Source organism: Mustelus asterias, chromosome 25 (genome assembly GCF_964213995.1).
Source record: "Mustelus asterias chromosome 25, sMusAst1.hap1.1, whole genome shotgun sequence".
NCBI lineage: Eukaryota > Metazoa > Chordata > Chondrichthyes > Carcharhiniformes > Triakidae > Mustelus > Mustelus asterias.
In genome coordinates this window covers 7,218,141-7,233,955 of record NC_135825.1, presented here as the reverse complement: position 1 = coordinate 7,233,955, position 15,815 = coordinate 7,218,141, and the positions used below count along the sequence as shown (strand labels likewise).

General features: G+C 48.0%; 1 protein-coding gene across 1 annotated transcript in view; it reads right to left on the bottom strand.

The window, feature by feature from the left end:
* Positions 1 to 14,626, bottom strand: part of blacat1 (BLACAT1 overlapping LEMD1 locus) — a 96,427-nt gene extending 81,801 nt beyond the window's left edge. The window contains exon 1 of the mRNA XM_078241965.1: positions 14,505 to 14,626. The gene's annotated coding sequence lies outside the window, so the exon portion shown is untranslated. The remainder of the gene's footprint in view (positions 1 to 14,504) is intronic.
* Between the last annotated feature and the right edge of the window lie 1,189 nt (positions 14,627 to 15,815).

Below are 15,815 nucleotides of genomic sequence, written 5' to 3'. Positions count from 1 at the left end.
GTCAAACAATTCTCTTCGAAATGCTGTTCCCTTCAGAAATTCACGAGTTGTAACTGTGTGTGGGCTCGGTCGCAAAGCCTCGAGCTTGCCCTCACTTTTAATTAATGGCTGATCTGTATCTTAACTCCATCAACTTGCCTCGATTCCACAATCCTTCATAACCTTTGATCTTGGCCACATTGCCCGATTGGTGATCTGAAGATGATAAGGGGGATTGACAAAGTAAATGTGGAGAGGATGTTTCCTCTTGTGGGGCAATCTGGAACAAGAGGTTGTAGTGTTTGGATAAGGGGCAGATTTAAAACAGAGGTGAGGAGAAGTTACTTCTCTCAAAAGATCGTGAGTCTATGGAATTCACTACCCCAGAGCACAGTGGATGCTGGGGCATTGAGTAAGTTTAAGGAAGAGGTGGACAGATTTTTAATTAGTACGGGTTTTTAAGGGCGATGGTTACGGCACGGAGGCACAGTGGTTAGCACTGCTGCCTCACAGCTCCAGGGACCCTGGTTCGATTCCCGTCTTGGGTGACTGCGGGGGTTTCCTCCGGGTGTTCTGGTTTCCTCCCAAAGATGTGCGGGTTAGGTGCATTGGCCATGCTAAATTGCCCTTAATTTCCTGGGATGCGTAGGTTAGAGGGATTAGGAGGATAAATATGTGGGGTTACGGGGATAGGGTCTGGGTGGGATTGTTGTCGGTGCAAACTCAATGGGCCAAATGGCCTCCTTCTGCACTGTAAGGATTCTATTTCTATGAATGGGGCGGGAAAGTGGAGTTGAAGTTGAGATGAGATCAGTCATAATTATATTGAATGGCGGAGTAGGTTCAAGAGGCTGAATTGCCCACTCCTGGTCCTAGTTCTTATGATTCTTATGGTCATTCTTTATGGTTGCACCTACACAGTAAATCTTTGCAGGCCCAAAGACTATAAGTAACCATGGTAAGCAGTGGCCGGTTCTGTTCTGAGCCAACGTCCACCCATCTGCAGCAGATACCAGATAAAGAGCTAAATCCTCCCCCGTGTGCAGTGAGCCAATTTTAGCCTTTCTACCACCTCTCAATTCCGTCAGCGAATCAAAGATCAGAATTTCTATTTTATATGGATCAGCTCCACATTCATCTACCCATTAACACATCAAGGAAGCAATGAAAGGCTTTGCTGGTTAATTCAGAAACTTTTAAAAGGAGTTCAGGTTGTCCGCTGCAATAATAAATCACAGAACTAGTTGAAGAAAGAAAGACTTCCATTAAATACCTTCCACAACATCCAAAGTGATTTATAGTCAATTACTTGTGAAATGTAGTCACTGTTTTAAAAGAATGTAAGCCAGGATTTTTAGGATTGGAAGGTTTCCCTGCTGACTGTTCCCCAGACATTTAATGTTCCTCTAACATTACTGGCTGGAGGTCGGATTTCTCCCACCTCCCAGAGCTGCCAGAAGCTGCAGTGGGCAGGACAGCGATAACAAGCAGTTCCCCCCCCAGAGCCTAACTCCTGGGGGTTCAGGATCAGGTAGATTTTGTGGGTGGAGAGGGGAGGCAAAGCCTTGTGGGGGAGGAGGGAGGGGAGGGGTGGGAGGAGGTAGGGTGTTGGCGGGTGGTAGACAGACGGGTATTGGGGTGACCTGCGATGGCTAGACGTTATAGCGGGGGTGCTGCTCGATGTTAAGAGGGCTGTAGATGGAGCTGCAACCCCCCCCCCCCCCCCCCATTCCCTAAAACAGCACCCCCCCCTTCCACCCGCCCTTCCCACCCAAGGCCTGAAACTGATTTACTTTTTGGTTTCCCCCAGACTCCGGAGCTCCTCCCGCCAGTCTAACTGAGGCAGGGAGGGAAAAGGCCCTTAGATGGTGAATAACTGGCCACTCGAGGGCCTCAGTTGGGGCAAGGGGTGGCTGGCCAGACCAGGCCTCACCTGTCCCAGTGTGAGAGAGGGTAGGCAGGAGCCCCACCGAGAAAATTTACACTCCTCCCCCACCTACCAACCCCCTAACAGGGGAGCGTAAAATTCTGCCTTATTGTGACCTAGTTACACACAAGGTCCAGCAGTTATGAAAGTTACCAATGAAATGTTATTTTAATATGTTGCCTGAGGGATAAATATAACCAGGGGAGAGTCTTCCTGATCTTCTTCAAAAGAGCCATCATGGGGTCTTTTGTGTCCATATGAGGAAAGAGATGGGTTTAACATATGTGAAAGACGTCTAGACTGGGGTTTGTGCTCAAGGCTCTGGTGTGGGCCTCACAAGGTTTATTTATTTATTGGTGTCACAAGTAGGCTTACGTTAACACTGCAATGAAGTTACTGTGAAAATCCCCCAGTTGCCACACTCCGGTGCCTGTTCGGGTACACTGAGGGAGAATTTAGCATGGCCAGTGCACCTAAGCAGCACATCTTTCGAGCTGTAGGAGGAAACCGGACCAACCGGAGGAATCCCACACAGACGCGGGGAGAATGTGCAGACTCTGCACAGACAGTGACCCAAGCTGGGAATTGAACCCGGGTCCCTGGTGCTGGGAGGCAGCATAGAATCATAGAATCTAGAGTGCAGAAGGAGGCCATTTGGCCCATCCAGTCTGCACCAACCACAATCCCACCCAGGCCCTATCCCCGTAACCCCACATATTTACCCTCCTAGCCCCCCTGACACGAAGGGGCAATTTAGCATGGCCAATCCACCTAAGCAGCACATCTTTCGAACTGTGGGAGGAAACCGGAGCACCCGAAGGAAACCCATACAGACAGGGGGAGAGTGTGCAAACTCCACACAGACAGTGACCCGAGCTGCGAATCAAACCCGGCTCCCTGACGCTGGGAGGCAGCAGCGCTAACCACTGTGCTACTGGTTCAAACTCCGAGGTGACAGTGTCAGCAACTGAGCTATAGCTGGGGATCAGCTGATGGTGCAGATACTAACTGGCAGATTTCTCAGTCTCACCCAGATTCAAGAAAATTCTAAACCCGTCTACCATCCTGGATTCGTTGGCAGAATGCAGACGGGAATGTGAGAGAATAATGATTTTTCAAATCTGTCAACTAAGCTCTAATCGTGTCAAAATGGAGCTGACATTATCGACTTCTCGCTGTCTCATTTTAGTCTTTGATGAGGTGTCAGATCCAGCTGGAAATTTCTGACCTTCTGATGATAGACGTTGGCTTTCTCAGTCTCTGAGAATGAAAGATGTGAGTCTGCCTTTGGACGCGAGGGAGAAAACCAACTGACTCATTAAGCCTATCCCAGCCTGGCAATGATGACGCAAATCTACACACCGCTCACAAAACGTTCACTCAATCACCTTTGAGCGGCAAACAGCCAGAGGGAGAAAAAAAAAATTTGGTCTACCTTGGGATGAAAACATTCTTGGAAATTCCAGCCTGGCATTCTGAAAACAAGATGTGGAGATGCCGGCGTTGGACTGGGGTAAACACAGTAAGAAGTCTCACAACACCAGGTTAAAGTCCAACAGGTTTATTTGGTAGCACAAGCCACTAGCTTTCCGAACGCTGCTCCTTCATCATCCCCCTGATGAAGGAGCAGCGCTCGGAAAGCTAGTGGCTTGTGCTACCAAATAAACCTGTTGGACTTTAACCTGGTGTTGTGAGACTTCTTACATTCTGAAAACAATCCAGAGATTGGGTTAAAAAACTGCAGATGCTGGAATCTGAAACAAAACCAGAAAATCTCAGCTGGTCTGACGGCGCCTGTGGAGAGAGAATAGAGCCAACGTTTCGAGTCTGGATGACCCTTCGTCAGAGCTGGCCAGAGATTGGGTGACAAGACATCCAATTGTCCACCTGTTTTCTAGCTGTCAGTTTGGGCCTATACTCTCTGGAATTTAAAAGATGAGGGGAGATCAAATTGAGGTATTCAAGATGATAAAAGGTATGGATAAAATAGACATGGTGCGGATGCTTCCTCTTGTGGGGCATTCTAGGACAAGAGGTCATAGTCTTAGGATAAGGGGTAGAAAATTTAAGACAGAGTTGAGGAAAAACTACTTCTCCCAAAGGTTTGTGAATCTGTGGAATTCGCTGCCCCAAAGTGTGGTGGATGCTGGGACAGTGAGTAAATTTAAGGAGGAGTTAGACAGATTTTTAATTGGTAACGGGTTGAAGGGTTATGGGAAGAAGGCAGGAAAATGGGGATGAGGAGCGTATCAGCCATGATCGAATGGCAGAGCGGACTCGATGGGCCAAACAGCCTAATTCTGCTCCTATATCTGATGAACTTATGAACTGTCAGTTTATTGGTCAGAGTCAGTGAAGACTCTGTATTTGGATTTTTCCATAAAGTAACATTTAGCTTCTAATTTATTCACTGCTTCTTATAAAAGCACAGGTCCTGGCAGGATCACTGATATCTTGCTTAAGTAGCCATTCTTCAAGTTGTAAGCTCAGGCTAGTGAGTGTGTGCAGGCTGGTTCACCCTGGGCATCATAGAAATCATAGAAACCCTACAGAAAGAGGCCATTCGGCCCATCGAGTCTGCACCGACCACAATCCCACCCAGGCCCTACCCCCATATCCCTACATATTTTACCCACTAATCCCTCTAACCTACGCATCGCAGGACACTAAGGGGCAATTTAAGCATGGCCAATCAACCTAACCCGCACATCTTTGGACTGTGGGAGGAAACCGGAGCACCCGGAGGAAACCCACGCAGACACGAGGAGAACGTGCAAACTCCACACAGACAGTGACCTAAGCCGGGAATCGAACCCAGGTCCCTGGAGCTGTGAAGCAGCAGTGCTAACCACTGTGCTACCGTGCCGCCCATCAGAGCTAAGTTTAACCCTGTGCGCAAGCAGCATCCCCGCATATGTACTTCCGATCAGAGATCACTGACCACACATTAGGGGCAGAGACCCAGCCTGTTTCCTCCCCTTTGTCCGCAGTGATATAGCAGGATACCTGGAGGGTGTCACATTCCAGCATGGACTAGCTAACAGAGTCAGAGGGGGAAAGGCAGAAATTATTTTTCGGGGAAACTCTCAAAAATGTAACTAAAATGTTAAAAATATAGTCAGGTTGTAATGAAATGCTGGAATATATACCCAGATCACATCCTGTGCCAATCACAGAATCCTACAGTGCAGAAGGAGGCCATTTGGCCCATTGAGTCTGCACCGACCACAATCCCACCCAGGCCCTATCCCCATAACCCCATGCATTTACCCCAGCTAGTTCCCCTGACACTAAGGGTCAATCTAATGCAGGCTATGTGGACATATATTTGCACAGCACCAGGGACTTGGGTTCAATTCTAATCTTGGGTCACTGTCTGTGTGGAGTTTGCACGTTCTCCCCGTGTCTGTGTGGGTTTCTTCCGGTTTCCTCCCACAGTCCAAAGATGTGTGGGTTAGATGGATTGGCCATGCCTGGCCAAGAGATAGCTGAGGAAATTGTGGAGGCATTGGTGGTGATCCTTCAGGAATCACTGGAAGCAGGGGGCGGGGGGGAGGTACCAGAGGACTGGAAAGTAGCTAATGTAACACCACTGTTTAAGGAGGGTGGAAGGTAGCAGACAGGAAATTACAGGCCGGCTAGCCTGACTTCGGTCATTGGCAAGATTTTAGAGTCCATTATGAAAGATGAGATCGCAGAGTGCTTGGAAGTGCATAATAAAATAGGACTGAGTCAGCACGACTTTGTCAAGGGGAGGTCATGTCTGACAAATCTGTTAGAGTTCTTTGAGGAGGCAACAGTGGATGTGATTTATTTAGATTTCCAGAAGGCCTTTGACAAGGTGCCGCATAGGAGACTTAAATAAGTTAAGTGCCCATGGTGTTAAGGGTAAGATCCTGGCATGGATAGAGGATTGGCTGACTGGTAGAAGACAGAGAGTGGGGATAAAGGGTTCTTTTTCAGGATGGCAGCTGGTGACTAGTGGCGTGCCTCAGGGGTCAGTGCTGGGACCACAACTTTTCACAATATACATTAACGATTTGGAGGAAGGAACTGAAGGCACTGTTGCTAAGTTTGCAGATGATACAAAGATATGTAGAGGGACAGGTTGTATTGAGGAAGCAGGGGAGCTGCAGAAAGACTTGGAAAGGTTAGGAGAGTGGGCAAAGAAGTGGCAGATGGAATACAATGTGGAAAAGTGTGAGGTTATGCACTTTGGAAAGAGGAATGGAGGCATAGACTATTTTCTAAATGGGAAATTGCTTAAGAAATCAGAAACACAAAGGGACTTGGGAATTATTGTTCAAGATTCTCTTAAGGTTAACGTGCAGGTTCAGTCAGCAGTGAGGAAGGCAAATGCAATGTTAGCATTCATGTCGAGAGGGTTAGAATACAAGAGCAGGGATGTATTTCTGAGGCTGTATGAGGCTCTGGTCAGACCCCAATTGGAGTATTGTGAGCAGTTTTGGGCCCCATATCTAAGGAAGGATGCGCTGGCCTTGGAAAGAGTCCAGAGGAGGTTCACAAGAATGATCCCTAGAATGAAGAGCTTGTGGTATGAGGAACGGTTGAGGACTCTGGGTCTGTACTTGTGTGAGTTTAGGAGGTTGAGGGGGGGCTTCTTATTGAAACTTACAGGATACTGTGAGGCCTGGGTAGATATCTGTGGAACTCGTTGCCGCAGAAGGCTGTGGAGGCCAGGTCATTGAGTGTCTTTAAGACAGAGATAGATAGGTTCTTGATTAATAAGGGGATCAGGGGTTATGGAGAAAAGGCAGGAGAATGGGGATGAGAAAAATATCAGCCATGATTGCATGGCGGAGTTGATCCGATGGGCCGAGTGGCCTAATATTGCTCCTATGTCTTATGGTCTTATGCTAAATTGCCCCTTAGTGTCCCAGGATGCATGGGTTAAGGGGATTAGCGATGTAAATATGTGTGGCTACGGGGATGGGGTCTGGCCAGGATGCTCTGTTGGAGAGTTGGTGCAGTTACAATGGGTTGAGTGGCCTCCTTCTGATCTGAGGGGATTCTATGAAATCTGATATAGTTATTTGAGGACCTGCATTTGGTTCAAACTCACACTTTGCCACTTTCAGGTGCCAGACTTGCCTCACTGGTAGGACTCTCACCCTTGAGTCAGTGGGTCAAGGATTTGAGATCCACTCCAAATAATTTATTAGACAAGTTTGGAAATTGCCCCCGATATCTCTGAATCAATACCCAAGACAGGGCGATCTCATCACTTATTTCACTGGCAGTTTATTTGAGCTTGCTGTGCACAGATTAGGCTGCCTACAACAGTGACTATACTACAAACACATTTCACTGTTTGCAAAGTGCTTTGGGGTGTCCCAAGGTGTGAATGGGGTTGTATGAAAGTGAATCTTTCCCTTGGCCACTCCACCCTCCCCAATCGCTGATGAAGGTGCATAGCAATGAACAAATGCAACAAATACAAGCCAATAGGCCTGACCCATAGGGAAGCATCAAGGCACTCAGTCCATTCCGACTGGTGGCCACAGGAGATAGCTGTGTGCAGCTCTTTGGATACTGTTGCTCTGTTGGGGGAAGGGACGTGATGACAACAGGCACAGTCGATACAGGGGACAGTCACGTCTATACAGGCAGGTCTCAGACAGCAATATTCCTTATCTACCTTCCTGATATTGAACCTATGGCTACAGCCAGCAAGGCAGAGCCTTCCAACCGTTTCGAGCTGCAGACCCCTACTGACCTCCCAAGAGCATCAGGGAGCCCCAAACAATGCCAACGCCCCTTTTTTTTGCTGCAAAATAGATGCAAACATAGAAATCAAACAGAAACAAGTCTGTTCTATCTATTGCTGTGCATATATTAGGAATTAGGAAGAGACAAACAGTCACACATACATTCACCAGCCCCCTAATGCTAACTCTTAACCAAGCTCTCTCCCAGGGTCCCTTATCATTAACATGTCGTAGCCACTTTAGGAGTGGGAAATATGGTAATAATTTAAGAAGTTCTTTCATTACAAAATTCTTAATTCTTACCTTTGGTCATTTTCACTGGAATGGTGCTGATTCTCTTAATGGACAACCTCCACCCCCCCCACCACCCCCCCCCCCCCCCCCAACTATCCCCCCCCGCCCCACGCAGACACACAGACACAGACACACACACACACACACACACAGATACATACCCATACACACACCCCTATCTCACACACATACACACACACCCCCTATCACACACACACATGCTCACTCACACATTCTCACTGACATACAGACACACACACACTCCTCTCTCTCACACACACACACACACACCCCTCTCTCTCACACACACACACACACCCCTCTCTCTCACACACACACACACACACCCCTCTCTCTCACACTCACACACTCTCACACACACACACCCCTCCTCATACAAACACACACACACCCTCCTCATACACTCTCCCTTTTCTCACATACACACTCACCCCTCTCTCTCACACACACACACGCACACACTCACACACAAACACCCTCCTCACTCACACACCTCCTCTCACACACACACACTCACACACACACACACACACACTTACACACCCCTCCTCATACACTCACCCTTTTCTCACACACGCACACACTCACACACACACTCACACACACACAAACACCCTCCTCACTCACACACACTCACACACCTCCTCTCACACACACACCTCCTCACACACAAACACCCTCCTCACACACACCCTCCTCACACACACACACACCTCCTCACACACAAACACCCTCCTCACTCACACACACACACACACACACACACACACACCTCTCCTCACACACATGCCTCTTCTTTCTGAAGAAACATGGATTTTTTTTTTGTCTGTGATTTCCTCTGGCACAGAGTTCACAATCTCAGCTCAGCCAATGGATATCAGCCATGGGTCAGTGGGTAGCAACTCTTACCTCTGTGTGATCTGAAATCCAACTGCAGAGAATTGAGTGCGTCACCTCGGCTAACACTCCCCCGTGCAGCATTCAGGGAATGCTGCCTGTCAGTGCTGCCATCTTCCAGCTGAGATGTCCCCATTTTACCCACTCTGTGAGACATAACAGAGCCCGACAGCAACTTGTTGAAGAAGAGCAGGGCTTCGGGTTAGGGTTAGGGTTAGGGTTCGGGTTCGAGTTCTCCCCGCTGTCCGGGCTAATACCTAATCTCCCAGTCAGCATCAGTAAAAACAGATTACCTGGGTCTTTATCACATTGTTGTTTGTGGGAGTTACTGTGAGCAAATTAATTGCTGCACTTCCCACATTCCAAGTGTACTTCACTGGCCGGAGAGCGGCTTTGGTGTGATCTGAGGACATGAAAAATATCCCATGAATCGGACTCTTTCTTTCTCTTCCGGATGGGGAGGATAAAATCATGGCCAGGCAGAAACGGGGGAGCCGGGGGAAGAAATATCAGTGGGACGAGGTCACCCAGCAACCCCGTTGGCGACAGTCAATGGCCCAAGGTTACAAATAGGAATTGACCCATCGTGGAGAGGTTTGGACCGCTGGCAAGAACTAAATGCACACTGCTGAAAACAATCAACCTTAAACCTCTTTAAACGAATGAAATTAAAATGGAAAAATAAAGAGGCGTTCGTAAATAAGTCGATTGCCCAACAGCCAATTTCGCCAATGATCTGAGGGCAATGGTTAAAAAGAAAAATCCCCTCTGTTGTAGCACGGGCACCTCTGCCGGTCCCACACGTTTGATTTTAACCTACCCCAGTCTTTGCCAAGCCCCAGATTTTGTAAAGCCCGCAGAACAAAAGGATCTTTTGATTACAAAGCGTTTCTGGTCTGCGGAGCAGAAAACCCTTGTATATCCTTCACTGGCTCTGCACGGGCTGCTGGAGAGAGTATTGCAGAAGCATCCTGCTGGCACATTGATACTGGACTCCTGCAATAATGGCAGTTCCCTGAGATTAAATATAAACACTGCAGTGTAGGAGAGCTCCGTTATTAGTTGGCACGCAGATCTATACTGCCATCGTTCACAGTGACTGCACACATTCTCTTCCCCTTTCCTAATTAACCAAATCACTATTTATCTTCTCTGTATTTCTGGTCATGCAGAAACATTACAATGCCACACAAATTTAATCTTAACGTGATCCTGTTGCAGTGTGTCTTGACGAAGCTAATAGGCTTTACAAGACAGACTCGCCGCTTATTCATTTGTTTTTGTTCCCAGAGTCGGAGTGGCTGAGAGATCAGTTCGAGATGGATGATTAGTGTACATATTGACTCGCTCCCAAGTTACAGTGCATTCCTACTGAAGGTGGGGGTGGTGGGAGAAGCAGGGAGGGTTGAAGAGGTTTGGGAGGCGAGAGGGTCAAGCTTACTTATCAAAGTAAAGATTAACATTCCAGACACACACAAGCCAGAGGAAACATAGACCGTGTAAGCACAGCCAGCACTGAAGCACTCTCTTCTGGATAATTCCTTTTAAAATATTCTTTCACGGGATGTGGTGGGGACAGCATTTGCCCAACTCTAATTTCCCTTGACCCAAAGGCAGCCAGATTCAGAGAATCTCCACAGTGCAGAAAGAGGCCATTCAGCCCACTTGGGTCTGCACTAACTCTCCGAAAGAGCATCTTACCCAGGATCAACCTCACCCCCCCCTCAACCTATCCCCAAAACCCCACACATTTAGCATGGCCAATCCACCTAACCTGTTCATCATTGGACCGTGGGAGGAAACCGGAGCACCCGGAGGAAACCCATGCAGACACGGGGAGAACGTGCAAACTCCACACAGACAGTGACCCAAGGTCGGAATCGAACTCGGGCCCCTGGCGCTGTGAGGCAGCAGCACTAACCACTGTCCTGCCAGAAACAGTTACACACCCTCCCATTGTCCTGACCAACATTCAAAAATTAAAATATTTTGCTTTGCCAAGTTTTCCTTTTTTTTGGAATTTAGTTCATGCCCCTCAGGAAGGTGGCCGCTCAGCTCACTGGGGCAGATTCTCTGCGCTCCCCGCGACGTGTTTCTCGCGGCGGGGGAGCGGACGGAGCTTCTGGTCCTGCCGCTGTCAAAGGGATTTCTCATCGGCTCCACCCCATGCCACCGGGAAACCCCATGACGGGGGAAGCCCCATCGGTGGGACCGGGAAGAGCCTACCAGCGGGAATAGCCGGAAAGTTCCAGCCATTGTGACTGTGCCAGCTCTTTGAAAGAGCTATCCAATTGGTGCCATCATAGGTTAGGAGATCACATAAGGCCATTTGGCCCATCCGGTTTGTACCAGCTCTTCCAACTGCAGTTCAATTAGTCTCACTTACCCCCACTTTTACCCCATTTTGCTACCATTATCCCCCCCTCCGCACCCCCCCTCCCCCACTGCCCGGTGAAGTGCCTAATTGGCACATGATGTGACGGAGATTCCTGAGAACAGGTATCACTGGGCTCTTGCCAGCTCTCCAGACAAAGGGTGGCACGGTAGCACAGTGGTTAGCAATGCTGCTTCACAGCTCCAGGGACCTGGGTTCGATTCCCGGCTTGGGTCACTGTCTGTGTGGAGTTTGCACATTCTCCTTGTGTCTGCATGGGTTTCCTCCGGGTGCTCCGGTTTCCTCCCACAGTCCAAAGATGTGCGGGTTAGGTTGATTGGCCATGCTAAAATTGCCCTTAGTGTCCTGGGATGCGTAGGTTAGAGGGATTAGTGGGTAAATATGTAGGGATATGGGGGTAGGGCCTGGGTGGGATTGTGGTTGGTGCAGACTCGATGGGCTGAATGGCCTCTTTCTGTGCTGTAAGATTTCTAAGTAATGTAGGTGACAGAGGTCGCACCTGTTGTTTGGAGAGCTTTACATTAAATTCCACCCTTTGTCTCCCATATCCTTCTTGTTCTTTGATTCCCCACATCAAGGCCTTTGGTGTTTCCTTCAAAAATCACTGCTGCTATTTCACCCTGAATTGCTTTGGACGTTCTCTCTCTTGTGAGACCATTTGTATTTGTCTGTCACATTAATGTATAGATGTGTATGTCTGAATGTGTTCCTCCTCCATTCTGTTCTCCTTCATTCCCAGTTAATATCTTCCCGTTTGACCAAAGATCCCTATTCCGTTCTATTTAACGATGTGGCCTGACCCCCTGAGAGTTTCTCCTGTGAAAATGGGTCCAAAAAATCTGGAATGTTTACGTTCCATTTGCTGAGGGTCACCACTAACCCCATGCATTTACCCGAGCTGGTCCCCCCGACACTAAGGAGCAATTTAGCCTGGGCCAATCAACCTCACCCGCACATCTTTAGACTGTGGGAGGAAACCGGAGCACCCGGAGGAAACCCACACAGACACGAGGAGAATGTGCAAACTCCACACAGACAGTGACCCAGGCCAGGAATTGAAGCCGGGTGGGTCCCTGACGTTGTGAGGCAGCAGTGCTAACCACTGTGCCACCGTGCCGCCCCAGAATGATGTAAAGGCAACGTACTCTATGAGAACAAGTTGCTTTTAATCTCTGAAGAATTAAAAAAAATGAGGGATGATCGAATGTTAAAAGGATTCGACGGAAGCTATTTCATCTGTGGGTGGGGTGGGGGGGGGGGTGGGGGGTGGGGGGGAAGGGCTGGAAATCAAGGACAAGGGGTTTAATCAGACGAAGGTACTACTCTTTTCACACACTGGCCATCGGTACAGGGCAGACTAGAGGGCTGAATAGAAAAACAGCATGACCTGCGGAGGTGTGCCATAGACTCTGTGTTGATGGACTGAGGTCAGATCAATGGTCTCTGTCCAAGCTCAATGTTGAGGGACTCAGTCCCACCTGTCAGTCGCCTGCCCCCTGCAGTTGGGTCTCTGCACTGCACCCAGGGGGCCCAAATGACCCGTAGACAAAGCCAACCCTGAATGGGAGAGCAAAGTGGTACATAGATGCTCTCCTCCTACCCAAACAAAAATAAATGCTAAGTCTACAATGAGCCTGGAGATTGTTGCTGTGCTGTTACAGGATAATACTGGAAAGCGGAGCACCTGATTGTGCAGTGTAAAGAGGAAGCTTTGTCTCTCTGTCACCACAGTAAGAAGTGAATTATGTTTGAGATTTGCTGTAACAGAGCTCGTACTGTCTGAGTGTCCCTTTGTACCTGTCCAGACGGATTATGGGATTCCAGTATGCTGCATTTTTCCAGACAGGTACATTTCACAATACAGGATACTTAATGTCTTGCTGCACCCTTATCTTCCTGAAACAACAAGGACGACTTCAGAAATTCTTGGATCTCCACAGAGCTCTGGTGAAAAGATGAATTCATCCCGTTCATCGGAACTCTGCCAGATTAGCTAACTCTGGTATTTGCTTGATGGGCACATAAAGAGCTGCCCCTTCTATTCTCGTCTGGCAGACACTAAAGCTGCTTTTAAATCAGGAGAGAGATAATTACAGCCCGATTCCTGACACATAGGTTTTGTGTAATGGGGTGTCAACCCTCAAATTTAACTGGCTGGGTTCAATAAGCTTGCCGAAAAAACCCCAGTATAACAGGGAAATAAGAACACTGATACCAACTGGGTGGCACGGCGGCATAGTGGTTAGCACTGCTGCCTCACAGGGCTAGGGTCCTGGGTTCGATTCTCAGCTTGGGTCCTGTCGGTCTGAAGTTTGGATGTTCTTCCTGTGTCTGTGTGGGTTTTTTCTGGGTGCTCCAGTTTCCTCCCACAGTCTGAAAGACGTGCTGGTTAGGGGTGTTGACCCAAACAGGTGCCGGAATGTGGCAACAAGGAGAATTTCCACAGTAACTTCATTGCAGTGTCAATGTACGCCTTACTTGTGACATTAATTACTTTATTTCTGTTCTTTTATTTTTAATTTTCCATTTTCCCCGTATCTACGTGGGTTTCCTCCCACAGTCCACGGGTTAGGCTGATTGGCCGTGCTAAATTTCCCCTTAGTATCAGGGAGACTAGCTAGGGGAAATGCGTGGGGTTGTGAGGATAAGGACCTGGATGGGATTGTGGTCGGTGCAGACTCGATGGGCTGAATGGCCTTCTTCTGCACTGTAGGATTCTATGATAAGAATGTTTAAATGAACTGATGTATACTGACATAAATTAGTGGGGAGGCAGTGGCACAATGACATTGTCACTGGACTAGCAATCCCAGAGATCCAGGGTAATGCTCTGGGGGTCTGGGTTCGAATCCCACCACGGCAGATGGTGAAATTTGAATTCAATAAAAATCTGGAATTAAATCTGATGACCATGAAACCATCGTCAATTGTCGGAAATACCCATCTGGTTCACTAATGTCCTTTAGGGAATGAAATCTGCTGTCCTTACCTGGTCTGGCCTACATGTGAGTCCAGAGCCACAGCAATGTGGTTGACTCTCAACTGCCCTCTGAAATGGAGGGCAGTTAGGGAGGGGCAATAAATCCTGCCCCAGCCAGCGATGCCCATATCCCATAAAATGGAACACCAGTAAAACAGGGGAATGAGAATACTGATCCGAAATGTTTTGTCCTGCTGGGTGGGAAAGCTAATAGAAGCGCATCTTTATGCTGGCCGGGCCTTCCAGACTCAATGAGTTTACTTGGGAGTTGCTGGTACTTACATGGAATCCTTACCTCAGTCTCCGGATGTTATCCGTGGCTCAGTGTGCACCACTCTCACCAGTCAAGGTTGTGAGTCCAAGTCCCACTCCAGAGACTTGAGCGCGTAATCTCAATCAACAATGTACTGTCGCACATTGGGAGTGCATTACTGTCTTTCGCAAGAGAAAGTGAACCAAGGCCCCAGTGCCCCTTCCAGAGGGATGTGTGAAAGATCCCACATCACTGTTTCACCGTAGATTTCTCCTCAGTGTGACGGCTAATTGTAATGATTTCAATCAGGCCATTGAGGTCGGCCTATTGGAATATGAACTCCCTGATTAAGGAGTCAATGATCGCCAATCAGGGAGTCTTTTCCTTGTAGTTAACTGGGAGTGTCAGTTCCTCTGGCACTCCCAAAGGTAGGCTACTGACTGCGAGCACTCTGTGTACTGCTGTGGGAATTGTAAATAAAGGTGAAGGGACTTCTGCCTCTGAAAACTTATTACAGTAATATCTATCCCTTAATCAACATCGCACAAACGGATTATCCGGTCATCACCACATTGTTGCTTGTGGGATCTTGCTGTGCACAAATTTTGTTTAAAGCAGATTTACAGTTTGATTAAACTAACTCAGCTTCTGACAATGGGATTTGTTTTCTTGTTGCTGGCACTGGGACAACCTAAACAGACAAATGACTTTTAAAAGAAAAATGCATATGCTTATGCTACCTTCAGGCAAGTTCAGTCCCTTCCCTGTATGGTCACGGTACTTTGAAGTTAATCAGTTACTTTCCCCTCAGCACAGGCTGGTAGCATTAGGTCCCATTGTCACTCACGCTACTCTCTGTCCGAGCAAAGAGTGAGATCAGTTTTGTCAAAACATCCATGAAAGTAGCTGCTTCCACGATCAGTCACACTTCCAAGAAAATTCCTTTTGAACACAGGTTTAATTAACCAATAAAATAAAAGCAAATTACTGCGGATGCCGGAATCTGAAACCAAAAGAGAAAATGCTGGAAAATCTCAGCAGGTCTGGCAGCATCTGTAAGGAGAGAAAAGAGCTGACGTTCCGAGTCCAGTTGACCCTTTGTCAAAACTAGATGTTTCAAAGCTTTGACAAAGGATCATCTGGACTCGAAACGTCAGCTCTTTTCTCTCCTGACAGATGTTGCCAGACCTGCTGAGATTTTCCAGCGCTTTCTCTTTTGGTTTAATTAACCAATCGGCCACTGCAATCAGGATATGTCAAAGAACACAATTCTGTCAGGGAAGCCATGATGTGGAGATGCCGGCGTTGGACTGGGGTGGGGCACTGTAAGAAGTCTCACA